The sequence below is a fragment of the Barbus barbus genome (assembly GCF_936440315.1).
Source record: "Barbus barbus genome assembly, chromosome: 24".
NCBI classification, from domain to species: Eukaryota; Metazoa; Chordata; class Actinopteri; order Cypriniformes; family Cyprinidae; genus Barbus; species Barbus barbus.
In genome coordinates this window covers 6,179,618-6,194,397 of record NC_136752.1, presented here as the reverse complement: position 1 = coordinate 6,194,397, position 14,780 = coordinate 6,179,618, and positions in this window count along the sequence as shown.

The following is a 14,780-nucleotide window of genomic DNA, read 5'->3' as shown; positions in this document are numbered from 1 at the left end:
TAAACTGCTATGAATAAAACTCATGCAAACAACTATAACAGCAGTGTCAGTCTACAACAGGATTCCCTGTTGAAAAAAACAGCATATGCTGGTTAGGTGTGTTTTGGAGCATGGCAGCTGGTTTGAGCTGGTTTGAGCTGGTCCCTAGTTGGTCATAGTGATGGGAATTTTGGATCATTTATCATTTTACCGACTCGGACCTTTGAGTCTCATTTAGCAAAATGAACGAATCTTTTTTCGAGTCATTTCATTCTTTTTAGCAAAATATAATAAAATGTTACGTGTTACTTCCATAACACATCTACTACTTACACAAACGTTGATCACACTACAAACAAGACAAAACTATAATGCTATAAGGAACAGAAAATATTAATTATTTTTTTTACCTGGGACTTTAGTCTATGATTAGCTCACCTCGCCTCTTATCTGACAAGTGTTTGAGTCGTTAGTTTATCACGTGACAGCACCATAAGCTTTATGAACGAACGACTCTAAAAACCTGAAGATTCGAAACAGGTCAACTAATAAGTACAGAACCTAGGATGTTGTTGTGCATGCGCAACTGAACGAATCACTCCCCAAGACAACTTGCTCTTCCCGAGTCACATTAAAGATTTGTTCAAAATGAAACAATTCAGGAGGGATATTACTTTCTTTGCTGTTTGTGTTGCACATAAGTAAACTTTCTTCAGAGACACATTCATTTACAGCAAAAACAAGTCTGATTACTATATTATTTAATGGCAAAAACCTGGTAAACTTTGACAAAATCATTAGTTTCTGATGGCACACAATTCCAGGTTTCTAGGTGGGCTGGAGGAAGGCAGGAGCCAAAAGGTCCTACAGGTGAGACGAAAGTCTTCCCTGATGCATCTTTCCACAGAGACAAAAACACTTTTTTAATACTGATCTTCACTAAACATTTAAGCAATCTGTTTTGGACAAGCTGCATAATTGGGGACAGTTCTGTATATTACAAATATGAAGTTCTGTCAGTCAGGTCATCTCCGGTCTCAATATTACTGATAAGATCAGAAATGGGAATTTTGTGGTAACCAGGCATGATAAAAGGAAAAGCAGTTTCCTATCTGATAGGCATTTGTATTTGTGTTGGAGGCAATACTGGAAACATGAAATTATCCAGCCATGACTTGTTTCACGTGAATATAAATATGAGGAACACAAAGTCCAAATTCCCTTTATCATCCATCACAATGAGAAAAAAACAAAGAATACAGTTCTCATGTGCAGCAACAGATTTTTGAGCTTCAAAAAATATGAAGTCAAGAAAATAGCACAAAATAGAAAGTCAAAAAGAAAGCTAAAGCATTGAACATTTCCATTTCCACCATTAGGACAATAATTATGGAGTTCGAATCAACAGGAAATGTTACAAGTCTGCCTACAGTATGTCTATATTGTCTTAATGCAATGTGAAGACGATAGCTGGATAATTGCAGAAAATAGTTGAGTCTTGGGGTCAGAAAGCCTTATAATGGGTCGTGGTTGGAGCTTCCAACCCAAAAAAAGTATCCAAAAGGACCATCAAAAAAAAAAAAAAAAAAAGGTCACTGAGCACAATATGAAGGTTATGCCATGGCCGTCCCAGTTCCCTGACCTGAACCCTATGAAAAACTGGAGAAGAGAGAGTATCAACTTGGGAATCTGAAGGGTCTGGAGAGATTCTGCACGAAGGAATAGTCTCTGATCTCTTATCTGGTGTTCTCCAAACTCTTCAGGCATTATAAGACAGACTCATAGCTGTTAAATTGGAAAAGGAGGTTGCAAAAAGTATTGTATAAAAGGGTACCATTTATCGTAATAGAGATTATGGCCAATGCATAATACAGAAAAACACTTCTTTTAAAATGAGATTTCCCTTCCATTTTACTTCCATGAAAGTTTTTTTTTTTCTATTTTGGAAAAAATTAAATAAAAATGGTTAACAGTGCAGATTTATTTTCACAGGTTTCTTTGTTCATATCTACCAAGGGTGGCAATTATTTAGATATATAAAGACTGGAAACACAACATTAATCTGAAGTTAAACTTGCCTGGTAGGTTTAATTTAAGCCTCAATTTAAATTTAATTTAGTCCTGATGTAGCTCTAGTTTTCCTCCAGGAAATCAGCCTATTATATTCTGGACTAGACCAAGTCTAAGACTATTTAAAACCATGACAGAAAAAAGCAGATTTCTATTAATCTGGTTTAAATGGCCATTTTAGTCTAGGACTAGGCTTAATCTCTGTCCGGGAAACTGCCCCATTGTGTTTTATAGGTGGATTTTCGTGGGGTTTTAGATTGGCTGTAGATTAATTAAACCAATTGGAAAGTGGTTTGGGATTCCACTAAGACTACATAAAAAGCAATTTCCCCTCTATTATAGATGTTGATAATTTCCCCTCTATAGCCTGCCCTATTTCAGACCTGACCCAGAAAGGACAGCTCAGGAAAGTCATATATTGTAGACCTAAAACAAGAAAAAAAAAGCTATCACTGCATTGCTTCAAAGTTGCATGTTTTAACCATTTTGTGGTGGGTTTCTGGGGGTTTAGGTTTCCTCCAAAGACAAATGAATACAGGTGAACTAGAAACTGTACCATAGGTGTTTTTAGCATATATCTTTACGGGGGCACCAGTTATGCAGAAGTTCCCACACATGGCATTAAAATATGGTTTAAGTTTTGGTTAAACATGACTGAAGGTGATTGTGTGAGTGTCAGATGAATTCTTCCTTTAAAATTCAGGCCCCAGCTAAGGAATTTCACCTTAACAGTAAAGAACAATCAGAGACGATTACTGAACAAAAATTATTTTGTCAAATTTTTCAGAGATATCAAATAACTTATAGAGCCTCTTACTATGTCATCAACACAAAGATGACACATGGTTAATAAAATACATTTTATTAACAAATAGTTAAACGAGTAATCAACATAACCACTAAATGAATACCATGAATAATAATGACTAAAGTGTATAATGCAAACGATTAAGTTGGCAGTTGCTATGATAGAAAACCAATATCTTATGGAAAGTTAAACTGTTGTTTCTATGAAATTAAAAAGGTGAAGAACCATGCATCAATCAAATAAATGAACGATTACTTGGTATTAACTGACATCAGCTATATAATGTAATGTAAATTGGAAAATCATATACTGATAATATCCAAGGATGCAAAGGTTTCTGGAAAGAGGTCTGGCTAAGTGATATGATCAGTGTTGAGTAAGCAGTCCAGCTGTTACTTCCTCCTGGGTATCATTGCAATGGGAAACAGCGCCGGTATCCATTTCAACAGCCTTGAGCATGAAGCATTGTGAGATGTTGATCCCCTGGAGCACCAAAATGGTCCTAGATTTTGAAGCACATGAAGCCCTAAAGTAGGTGCAGAAGGTCCTTAACAATCTATAACATATGAAAGTACCTTGAAGGGAAGGCTTTCTTTTTGGAGCTTAACTTTGTTTCAAATGATTCTGCCTTTCTCTGTATACAGTACCCAGGCCCACTGCTGGCCAAATGGGTGCCCTAAGCAGAATTGTATTGTTGTGCCCCCTCCTCAAATATAATGGGGGAAAATAAAAACTACTATGGGGTCAAAATAGAACTTAAAAAAAAAAAATTCAATAAATAAATATATTGTAATTACATGTATAGTTCAGTCATGAAACTCTAAATGGCGCAGGCTGACGATATTCACAGCATTAAACGACTTGGCAAAGGTGATTGATTCCTGCTGAATACGCAGCCAATGAGCTTGCTGCTTTACATTTAAATGGCTGGTTAGCATTCACTTGAGCATTTGCAGCGTGCTTTCAGAGTTCCTCTGAAACCCACCACCTTCCCTAGCGCCACCTGCAGGGTACAAAGGGGCTAAAGGCGCCCCGGGGTAAAAGGCACCTTTGATATTATTTTCATCTAAACTACTAGAAGGCACAAAAACATGGCTTAGCACATTCCAAAACATCTGCTTTTCATGATGCAAGCTTATATTTATCTGATTTTTGACACTATCGCGCGCAGCAGTGCAAAGTTGATTCTGTGCTTACTTGATCTAATATATTATGTTTTTTAAAATGCTGTAGATTTAAGTAGCAAATGAGAATTGCTAAAATGAATGCATATATTTTGAGACAAAGGTCTTCTTTATGATTTTCAGTTTTGTTTAATATAATTAAAGCAACATGTTTTAAATAACGAAAGAATATGTAAAAGTATGGTATTTGGGGTAAAAAGCGTCCCTGCTGTTGGGGATAAAGGCGCACAGTAATTAACTTGATAATTAAGTCAAGTCAGGTCATCTTTATTTATATAGCGCTTTTAACAATACAGATTGTGTCAAAGCACTTAACAGAATCAAATTGGAGGATAGAGTGTCAGTAATTTATAATGATAAGATTAAACACTCAATTTTCAGTTAAAGGCATTATTGAATTCAGAGATGTCATTGTCTAGCTCAGTTTAGTTTAAATAGTATCTGTGAAATCAAATTGATGATAATCGCTAGAAATCAAGTGTCCCCAATGTGTGGGGTAAAAGGCCCCTCTTGCCACCTCATACATTTATAAGATTTTTAAACAAAATAAACAACTTGAATGATTTATTTTCACACAAAATCTGTTGCTTCATTAATGTTCAATACAAGGTATATATTTTTTTCTGCAATTATACATTTTAGCCCCGTTGTACCCTATAGATCTGCTACGGGTTATTTTATAAGCTATTTGTGCAGCGGCAGTATGTCTTAAATACTCACAGCACTGTATCACCGTATGCATTGGCAGTAGCAAGTTCCTGTACTTGCTTGCAGCAGCAACAATAATCTACGACTACAGCAATAACCAGCAGCAGCGTAGCAGATCTATTCCACCAAGACCAAATACAGTAACATTGTCATAACCATTACCATGCTAAACTCTTCCGAGAGTTGTCATGATTGAAACTAATAATTACAACTGTAGCTCTCGACAGTTACCTAGCTATGATTTTATTAATACAGTTGTCTGATTGATTTTATAGTCTCAAGCATTCAGAAATCACACAAAAGAAAATTAAATAGTTTTACTCTGATAAAACCATGATTCATTTTTGTAAGGGCTGATGGATATTAACGTAACTTTTTAGTTTGCGATGTCAATACGCTTTTGTTGAAGAAATTATAGAGGCTGTGTCATATGGTCTCGTTTTGTATCGTGTATCTTGTCAGTGTCGGCGCTTGCTTGGCCATTTGTTGTGAAAAAATAAGGAAAGTGTGTCCAGCTGAATTCAATGAGTATTTTGTTAGATAATTTTGGGTATAAAAAAGCTTAGTTTACCGCAGCAGCCGTCGTGGCAGCGGTCGTGTGAAGGCCTCCTCGTGTGAAGACCGAAGAGTGTAAAGACCATCGACTCTACCGTGCGACTCCACCGGACAGGGACACTGTAAGCATCGCTTTTTATTTCTCCTCTTTCCTACTACTTGTTTCACTTCTGTTTCAGTTTTTATAACCATTTCTTACTATGTGTAAGTAAGATGTTGTTTTTTAGCATGTCTGTTTGGCAGTGTTATTTTTTAGCATTACTGATAAACTACTGTCGTTTGATTTGTATTTGTTATATTTTTATTTTAGTTAAATTATGTCTGAATTTATTATGTCTGTATAGGTTTTTTATTAAGTTTTAGTTTTATTAAATTTGAGTTATTATTCCCCTCTAATTGATAATTCATACTCTTTTAGCAGATAAAAAGGCCTTAATGTCATTGTAGAAATGTCCCCCTATAGATTGCAGTGGATAAGTCTTGAATACTGTGAAATCTTCACTGATTTTTATAAAGTAAACATAACTTTTATATTGTTAGAAATATCAGGATTTTATTTGCCATTTATCTCTTAATCATAATTGTATTGTATTGCATTATATTTTTTTGGCTCCCCACAATAAACTTGACATTTTTTTTCCAAACAATGGATGTGTAGTTGACTCCATTATTTCATGTTTCATGTTTTATGCAGATAAATCAGTGTACAGCACATTTTCAATGTGTTTTCTGTGTGCTACGCTATTGCTGTGTGGAACCACACTTAAGCATGCTGTGTGAATGCTTTAAGCTGTTAATTGGGTGCAATTAACCATATTAAACCATATAAATATGAACCATATTTGTGCTACTTACGTATGCGGTGTAAAACAGACCTCAAAGTTGAGACCTCAGATATGCATTCTCAAGGTGTCATACAGCACATCAGTCAGCAGAATACATCACACTTAGGAAGCATTATACATGAGCCTAAACCAATCAACAGGAGTCAGAACACAATCATTTAAAGTTATTTGGTGCAGTTTAGCCAACAACATGGGTAAAATATGAATGCTTATTGCTCAGTGTGCAAGTTCAGTGTGCAATAGATTAGCCACCATAGTGTATCTGTAGAATGAGGAAGGAAAATTGCATGCTCTGCTGTGTTTAGCAACAGTTGTGCTCTTGATTTGTGATGAGAGAGATCTCTAACCTTGAGCATCCTGCAGCGTGTTCTCCCAGGACTGAGCAGTCTGTCATTCTCATGAGAGACACCAAGTTATTAATGTGACAGTGGGTAAAAGGACGTGTCAGCTGAGATCAATCACACAGCCTCGGCAGGGATAAGCACACTTTTAATAGACCCAATCATCTCCAGACCACATTCTCAGCAGTAAGGCCACACTCACTGAGTTTCTCCTTAATGGGAATGGTGTTTCAGAGTTTACAAGGCTACCATGTACTTATTGGATATAGGTAATTGAACATTTATGGAATACTTTGACATATTATGATCAAAATGCAGCGCAAAGGTTAAAAGACAAAGCTGGGCTTGTGGTATAGTAAATTTGATCCAACATGCTGTGCGGTAGCAAGTTTGAAAGTTATTTAAAATGGCTTGGGTACATCTGATCATTGGACACAAAACTAAACCTTTACTTTCATGTTGATATTTAAGCAGACTTTTTGCTGACATTAAATCAGCTTAAGGTTTCTTCTTCTAATGTTTTAGGATAACTGACAATGTATTTCTAATAAATCAGATTTACTGTATGTGAAACACACTACCATTATTTACTCATTCTCATTTTCAACATGATCAGTATTTAAAGTGTGGTTCTAGAATACACTTTACCTCATACATTATAAATGTATTGACATCTTAAACATGCATTTTAGGCATGAACAACTTTAGACATGTACAAATATATATATAAAAAGTTTAAGTTCATGGAATAGTGAATCCTTGGAATTTAAAGATTGAGTATATTATATTTAATCAATGGTCTTAGCTTAATGCTATCACATTTATTTAACACACAACAGTATATGTGTTACATAGCTGTACTGTATCTAATTTGCTAATGGTAATGGTATCATATGTTCTGTTTAATTTCTTGTGCCTAAAATCAACATAAAATGATCATAAGTGTAATCCATTCTATTTGTGGTATATCTGTGTTTTATTTCAAATCCTTGGAAGCTGTGCAATAGCCATTACAATGGTTTAACACTTTATGCACAAATATTTGTACCAGAACAGAAGTTATCACTGAAGTGGTTCCCTACATTCCTTTTGAACAGTGTTTGAAATGTGTCAGAGGTCTTGGGGGTTCTCCAACCCAATAAATATCCCCCAAGAAGTGAATGAGGGGTGTGCGTCAGTGACAGTGTAGTGTGTAAAATAAAAATCATAACTACAGGACTAGAGTATTACAGTATCAGGGAAAAAATAAATGAAATTAAATGTTGTTCTGTGTAATGCTGGGTTCACAAAGGAGAGAGATCCACATGCAGTATAAAGTTGAACAAACTAAAGGAAAACAAACACGGTAACAGAAAACACTGGATAAAAGCTGGAAAAAAACGGAAACCAAGACAAGAGCATCTACAGGAAAACAATATCCCCTTTCACACATACAGTCTTTACTGGTAAATTACCTTTAAGAGATCATGTGTGAACTGGATCTTTTAAAAAATACCAGTAAATTAGTTCTGTCAATTTGCCAGTAAGGGAAGTTATAACATAACCAGTGAATTGCCAGTATTATGTTGTGTGTGAACGCAGAATGAAGATTACTAACTTCCGCCAATAGTTCTAGGAACTATGAAAAGGTTCCTCCGGTGGGAAACCCCTCATGGTGGGCCTTGCTATGATGCTGTGGAGCTTGAGGCCCATAGCCGCCCCCAAAAATTGTTCCACTCAACAAGAAATCATAATCCATATACTGTTCCATATACTGTTTTGTTTTAATTCTGATGACTCAAGTTTACAGCTCATGAAAGACAAAAATCCAGTATCTCAAAATATTAGAAGAGTTTCATTAAATGACCATCCCTACAGTATAAATTCCGGCTATCTTTTGTTCTTTGAAACCACAACAATGGGGAAGACTGCTGACTTGGCAGTGGTCCAGTAGACGATCACTGACACCCTCCACAAAGAAGGTAAGTCACAGAAGGTCACAAATAACAGGGATGACGCAAGCTTGAGAATACTGTCAAAAAACGCCGGCTCAGACACTTGGGAGAGCTTCACAAGGAGTGGACTGAAGCTGGAGTCAAGAGTCACCACGCTCAGACGTCTTCAGGAAAAGGGCTACCAAGCCACTTCTGAAACAGAAACAACGTCAGGAGCTTTTTACCTGGGTTAAGGAGAAAAAGAACTTGCTCAGTAGTCCAAAGTCCTCTTTTCAGATAAAAGTAAATCTTGCATTGCCTTTGGAAATCAAGGTCTAGAGTCTGGAGGAAGACTGGAGAGGCACAGAATTCAAGCTGCTTGAAGTCCAGAGTGAAGTTTCCGAAGTCAGTGATGATTTGAACCCCAATGGAATCTATGGGATATTTTCAAGAGAAAGATGAGAAACAGTCGATTCAACAATCCAGATGAGCAGAAGTCTCAGTAGTGCTTCAGCAGAGCCACAGGCTGATCGCTTCCATGACACACCTCACTGATGCTGGAGTTTGTGCTAAAGGAGCCCTGACCAAGTATTGGTACATGCATATAAGTACATACTTTAAAGAACTAGAACTTTTCTGTTTTGCAAAATCTATTTTTTTTAATTAATCTTAGGAAATATTCTAATATTCTGAGATACTGGATTTTTGTCTTTCATGAGCTGTAAGCTCTAATCATCAAAAAAAGAAAAAAAGAAAAAAAGAAAAAAAAGAGATAATATTAATACTTGTCTTAGGAACAGAATTTCCTCTTCTGGATTCATGTTTGGTCAGTCGTTCTGTAATTCTGCGTTAACGAAGGCAAGATGAGGCAGATTCAAATGCAGTATAAGGTTTATTAACAAAATACACGGGCAACACAGGAAATATGGAGCTGGTGCAAACTAGAAATCAAGACAAGAGCATCTGCAGCAAAACAACGTCTGCTGTAGTTTTGATTTGATAAACTTCTCACATCTTTACTGACCTTGTTTAACACTACTCCAGCGTACATGCACTTTCCTGGGGTTTTTGCCTTGTCTAAAGGTTTGAAAGCACGTTTTGTACAGGCTGCACAGTTCCTGTATGTCAGCTCTGATTAATTTCTCATTGATTCACAGGTAAATGCTCCCAGGCTTTAGATTGCAAAGAGAAGAACAAAGAACGAAGCGTTACTACAAAAGTGGGTCATACCTGCTGTCTAGGGAGCATTTTACCCAGTCCTGTGCTTTGAGTGTGCCAGCAAGCACTGGCTGCACCCAGTGGGCAGTCTATTTAAAAAGGATCTAAGAGAAACAGATAAGGCTCCATAACCAATAACGTTGCTTCATTATCAGTATGATGCCTTCACTTGGTTTTAGGTCAATGTTGATTTAGTTAATGGTCCATCCATACTAGGGAAAGTATTAATGTTTGGGGTATAACTCTGCACCAATTGTACATTGAACTAGAGGTGTACAGCAAAGGCAATATCTGTATCTATGCCTGTGCAATCACAAAATAATCTGTTTATGGCTCAAACTGGATGTGGGTGGGGCTTAAACAACTCCAATTAACAAGTGTTGTAATAAGAGTTGTATAATTCATAACATTATTTATAAATGTAATGATATAATAGGCTACTAATAAAAATAAGTATTTTTATAATTATAACCAATTACAAGTATTCGTTTTACATGCAACTCTATTCCATTAGTAGTTGCCATATAGCAAACCTGCCTTTTATAATGATAAAACAACCTAGCAGAGGATAAAACAAGCAAACATTACAATAGACTTACATTACGTACCATATGTTGTTGGGACCAGACTATCATAAAGAATTGGGGCTAGGGTTTTTTATTTGGGCTAAGCAACTAAATATAAACCACCTAAAACACACAAGCAACTGCATAGTAATGCCCTCACAACCATACACAACAAATTAGCATCATGTCTGTGAGTACTACCCATATAAAATTCCATTAAACCCTTTTAAATGAGTGCAAAGTGCAAAGGCCCTTTGTGACTTTGCACAGCCCTTGCATCAGTTGTGGTTCTGCCCTATAATGCATCAATGGAATTGGGCCAACATTCCACGTTGCTTTACTTGCCTACTCTCAGTGATTTGATAGTTGTTGTTCTTTTTTAAAACATTCCGTTTCACCATTACATTTTTTATCCTTCCTGAATTTACCCATTAGAACACTGGCATTAAACTCCACAACCCATATCTTGTCCAGAATACTAAGGCTTAGATTTTTGAACATTGGATTACACCTTGCAATCATGTTTAGCTCTGCCCACAAGGAGGGGAGACTTTGACTCCTTGTCTTTGTTTTTACATCCACATGCATTGGTATTCTAGTGGTGTCTGCTTCTCCGGTATGATCTAGTTTAAGCACACGTCGGGGAGTGTGCCGAGAGCAAACACCACAGTCCTTGCACTTCATAAATCTAAAGGACAGATGAGGAGGAGAACTATACACACAGTAATACAGCTAAAACACTCTCCCTGAGCTAGGGGCGGAGCTTTGGTGTTTCGCTCTTATTCTGGATCAAAGACGGCAGATGTCTGCTTGGTGTGGGTCTGGTAAGGTAAAGTCACTTAAGAAAAGAGAAATGACTTTTGTCTTGAAGGAAGAGATGTTACTGGGTCAAAACTAACATTCTCTATTGTTTCAGCTTCGGACTGACTGAAGAGACTAGATATATCCAAAAAATATGACTATGGAATAAAATACTCTATTAAATGGCTTGACTACTGAAGCAATAAGTTGATGTGGGACATATTAAAAGGGATAAATAGAGGCTAATCGGCTTTCTGTAACAGGTGCAAACCATGATATGTGCTATTGCTATTGGTTGCACTAAAGCCACCTTTTCACAAACCGGAAGTATTTAATTTACAGTGGAGAAAAGGATAGGAGCTGCACAGAGTTTCAACTACATGCGTTTGTGGAATATTCGTATCCGTTTTGAGCTTTGGGTGCATTGCTATATATACACTTGACCAAAATCAGTCTTAAATTTCAGTATTTCGAAATTGAGATTTATACATCATCTGAAAGCTGAATAAATAAGCTTTCCATTGATGTATGGTTTGTTAGGATCGGACTATATTTGACTGAGAGACAACTATTTGAAAATCTGGAATCTGAGGGTGCAAAAAAAAAAATCTAAATATTTAGAAAATCGCCTTTAATGTTGTCCAAATGAAGTTCTTAGCAATGCATATTACTAATCAAAAATGAAGTTTTTATATATTTACAGTAAGAAATTTACAAAATATCCTTATAGAACATGATCTTTACTTAATATCCTCATGATTTTTGGCATAAAATAAAATAATAATTTTGACCCATACAATGTTGGCTATTGCTACAAATATACCCCAGCGACTTAAGATGGGTTTTGTGGTCCAGGGTCACATATTTGAACTTTTGCTAGACCGTATGCCATGGCCTGAGATGTAATGTACTCTAATCAAAACTAAGAGTGTGAGATGAGACTAATTAATGTTTTTGCACAAAAACTTAATCTTTAAATGCTTTTTCTGTAAAGTGGCCATTTATCAGTAATTATATCCCAAATAAGTATTTTATAAATGTTATATCATTACTTACATTGATTAGTGCTAAAAACCCATTATGATTTCTTTTAAATGTGTGTGTATATATATATATATATATATATATATATTTTTTTTTTTGTGTGTGTGTGGAGATTCATTATTGCAATGTTTTGCAATGTAACATGATCAGAATGAGAACACATCTGATGTACAACATGAATTTTGGACCAATGAGATTTCACTGTAGGCTGAGCTACTCCAGAGAGCGATATCCAATATCCAGTTGCTTGGATAGATAAAAATATAGTTGCTTGGAATGGGGATGATAAATCACATTATTTTTTTTCAAGATGAAGGGATTATAAATGTGCATATTTGCTAAAGCTCATGACTTTGAATTCATCTGTGACTTCCCAGATTAGAGTTCAAATGATTGAAAAGTTATTTCTGAATGTGCCATTTATATTATTGTTATTGTTTTGTATTTAACACTCTTAATTAATCTGATTCCAGAAGAAAATTTAAATTGAACAGCTAATTTAATGTAAATCATTCAATTGTGCTCTGTGATTAAGACTCCGAATCTGGCATCAATTCAAACTATTAACATGGCAACTACTGGAATGCTGACTCATGGAGCAAACATGGGGATTTTAACCTGGCTAGCGAGAGCGTCCCTTTTATCTTTTCTGGGCTCTGAAGGGACCTCCAAGTTCTGAAAAAAAAAACAATCAACTAAAGATCTGCCCGTGTTTTCCATCATGAAAGGAAGAAGGTCAGTTCAGTCAATCCTGTGAGCACCCACCTTATCAAAAGAAGTGCTAGGCCCGTCAGAGAGGAAGGCAAGGTTAGGAGTGGCTTGTAAAAGCTTACAAGGTTAAATAAACCTGAGCCGGCCTTTAAAGTCAGAGCAACACAACAAAGTGCCAGGAAGAGGTCTGCGTTTTCTCTTATGTTAATGCTCTTTAAAATTGCATTTGTTTTCATTCTGTTTCCTGCTAGAAGGCTGAAATGTGATTTTCTTTAATAATCAAGTTTCCCTTCGTAATCAAGAACAAATTCCTTGAATGTTACTGTGTTCTACTGCAATAGCATACGGACAGTGGCAGATCCTGGCATAAGCGATACACACAGATGGCTAGGGCAGTGTTTACCAGTTCTTTTTGTCTGTGTCTGTGTATAGGTTACAGGCTTTTAGTCTTAGCTTTGGGAGTCTAAGTGCATAGGCTTGTAGTGAGCCAACAGCAAGATACTGGTCTGTACTTAACAATGTGTACACTGTAAACAAACCTTGTTAACTCCATTTAGTTTTTTTTTAAGATATGCATTTGTGTTATTAATGTCATTGTCATAAATGCCAATAAATGATAAATATTTAAAATGTATTTTCTTAAAAAGAAACTGAATGTGGTAGTGTTCTCTACAAAAAAATAAATAAATAAATAAAAATTTTAAACTAAATGCTAAATCATGTCTGTTTTGTAAATCAGTAACATGACTCAAAAACTTTGATATTAACCATAATATAATACCATGCATTGCTTTTCTTCATGCAGACACAAAATTAGACCATTTAACCTCAAAACCCTTTTGTCTGACTAAATCTCACAAATGTTGCCATTCAGAGGAAATTACAAAATTTAAAAGAGAATAGACATTCATTAAATGTATTTAGATGGGATATTGTGCCATTATATGATCAAGAGGAAAAATTTAAATGGTGAGTGTTGTCATCTTGCTCCATCTTAGCCTAATATTTGCATATAAAATCCATAGTTTGTATTCTAAAAGGGGTTGGGGAGTGGACTACTACTGCAAGATGTGCTACTGACCTTGTAAAAATGTGAACAACTAGGAAGCTTGAAGCAATTACTGTCTTAGTAATGCGCACAGCATATGAAGAATTGATTACAGTACTTGAACAATATCTTGATTTGCCAGTCATTTATTTTGCTACTGTGAATTGCATTTGCAAAAATGATTAGCATATAGACTAGCAAATGTTTTCATCAGTTTTATGGCAATGTTGACACACCAGCAGATGGCAGCACCGACTGAATTCTGACTCCCTGCTTGGGTCAAATGACAGTTTCTATTCTCTCGCTGTCTCTCTGTCAGCAGTAAACATCCAGGAGGCATTTTGCAGGTATCTCACCATACAGCAGTTTCTTTAAGGAAGGAAGCCCAGGAATCCTAATCTTATCAAAGCCAAAAATGGAATTACAGGCGAAAAGATGGATGAACGCCAGAGACAGCGAGGAATAAAAAGAATGCAGGGGGCTGTAGAGTCCATTTCCCTTTCTTACTAATCTCCTAAACTCCTACACAAAGCAGGTACTCCACAAAACAAGCCCTCCAAGAACCTGCTACCAATGTGATGAATGCTTACCCTTTGTAGGGACAAATTACTCATTTCCTAATTGACTCAAAATTGCTTCATCACTCCACGAGTGCATATTTGGATGTAGTGAGACGGCTAATTAAAATGCTCTCAGCAAACATCGACAGGCTTTTCCTTCAATTACTTGGAGGCAGATCACACTCAAATAAACAAGTGTATTGCTGCTGCCAATGAAAGTCCATTTGGTTTTTGTCTCTGTATTAGAACTGAGCCGTGAGCTGAGAAGGGCATCTTGACCTTGGGGGTTTTTGCATGAACCTCATTTAATGTGCTTGATGCACCCGCTGAAGCTAATACCCGCCTCATGGTCACGGACCGCCTACAGACCATCTGATGCATATTGCGCACAAAAAAAGCAATTGCTATCTCAAAACGGCAATCTCTAAT